General features: G+C 40.9%; 1 protein-coding gene across 1 annotated transcript in view; it reads right to left on the reverse strand.

Moving 5' to 3' along the window:
* Positions 1–1,897, reverse strand: part of LOC107550169 (adhesion G protein-coupled receptor L3-like) — a gene marked incomplete at its 3' end in the record, with an annotated part of 105,164 nt that overhangs the window by 6,644 nt on the left and 96,623 nt on the right. The window lies entirely within an intron of this gene.

The following is a 1,897-nucleotide window of genomic DNA, read 5'->3' on the forward strand; positions in this document are numbered from 1 at the left end:
ATATATATATATATATATACAGTATATTAGGGCTGTCATCATTAACGCGTTAACGCATGCGATTCATTTTACAATCCTTAACGTGTTAAAGTAATTTAACGCGGTTAACGCAAAATTACTGAAGCACAATTTCTATTCTAACCCTTTAACCCAATTTTGCTTCTCTGCTTGCGATCAGATCATTTTAAGCCACTAGACTCCGGGAAAGTTTTCAGTCCAACGATCCAGTAAGCGAATGCATTCAAACAATCCGTCCAAAACAGCGCTAATATAAAGGAAACCCGGCTGATTACATCAGAGATTGCAGAGAGAACAGAGACTCGCGTTGCGTTTTCAGTGAATTATTCATTCCAGTGTGTTTGGCTTTAAAACACGAGCTCTGTCATATTCTGTGATTGTCTCTGAACGAGCCCTCACACGTAACACACTCTCTGTGAAGTACGGACTGAACGGATTGTCATCACATCCCACCGCTGTATGGCCAGATGAGATGCAAACTACGGTTTCTCGACTGGATAACTAGTCTCGCTAGTAAAGTTTTGATGGATGGAGACTGCAATCAAGGTAAAGACGATTGCGGTGGCGTACAGGAGTCGTACAGTAAGCACGCGTGAGTCTGTTATAATAATGTGTGTATGAGTGCTCTTGACGCACTGATCACACATTGTATTTATGCACAGGCACACACATTTCCGTACATTCACATTGTTTCCACACACATTCACGAATGTTTTGATTTGTCATGTTTATGTTGCTGTGTTTAGTTATTCTGAATGGATCCGTGTACTGTAGTAGATATATGCAGTCAGCAGGTGGTTGGTTTTTTTGGCATCTCCATGTGATCCTGTTCGGTATCGCAACTTGACTTCTCTAAAATGTAAAAAAGCTCTTTGCTGTTGCACTGTACACATACTATAAAATTCAGATTTTTTTTCTGTCATATGTGCTTATATGGGCTCCTTATATCATCTGGTTCTTTGGTGTCCTTTTGGAGATTCTAAGGGTGCTTTCACACTTGCCTGGTCTGAACCCGAGTTCGATTGCTCCCCCCTCCCCCTGCCCCCGCTGGACTGCATTCGTATTATTTTATTTGGGTCCGAATCGTGGTTCGTTTGCGTCATCAAGCCAGCAGCTGTTTACCCCGTTGCTTAGTAACAGCGGCACAGGATAAGTTGCTCTCTGCACTTTTATATATTTACGTTTTTGAAACATTCGTTTTGTTTACAAAGCTTCGGTACATAACGGCACTTACGTCTGTCTTACGGATGTACTGCAAATGCTCTAAAGAACGCTGAAGGCCAACAGAAATGAGATATACAACAAACACTCACTGTTTGCAGCACGTCAGTCACACTCGTCAGGAAAGTGAGTGCAACACACACACAAACACACATTTTTATCAAAAAATACGTCATTAATAGCGGTTCACGTCCACGATTTGGTACGATTGCGTTCACATCAGCAGCGAACCGTACCGGAGTTCACTTGAACCGTACCCCAGACCACCCTTTTAAGCGGACTCGGGTAAAGTTCGCAGGTGCGCACCCGAGTTCGGAAGACAGCGTTCACATCATCCAAACGAACCGAACTCTGACGTCAATCGAACCCGGGTGCGCACCAAAAGTGCTAGTGAAAGCACCCTGAGTGTCCTTTTTTGGAAAGAGAAAATTTAGATTTTTTGAGAATCACATTTTAATCTTTTGGTTTACTTTGCAGGATATAGCAAATGATGACAAAATAAATATTTTAAACAAGATAAATGGTCTATGCTTAATTTCATGAAGTGTGCGATTAATCGCGATTAATCACAGAAAAAGGGTGCGATTAATTAGATTAAAAATGTTAATTGATTGACAGCCCTAACATACAGTATATATATATATATATATATATATAT

Source organism: Sinocyclocheilus grahami, unplaced genomic scaffold, assembly GCF_001515645.1.
Source record: "Sinocyclocheilus grahami isolate Dianchi unplaced genomic scaffold, SAMN03320097.WGS_v1.1 scaffold390.1, whole genome shotgun sequence".
NCBI lineage: Eukaryota > Metazoa > Chordata > Actinopteri > Cypriniformes > Cyprinidae > Sinocyclocheilus > Sinocyclocheilus grahami.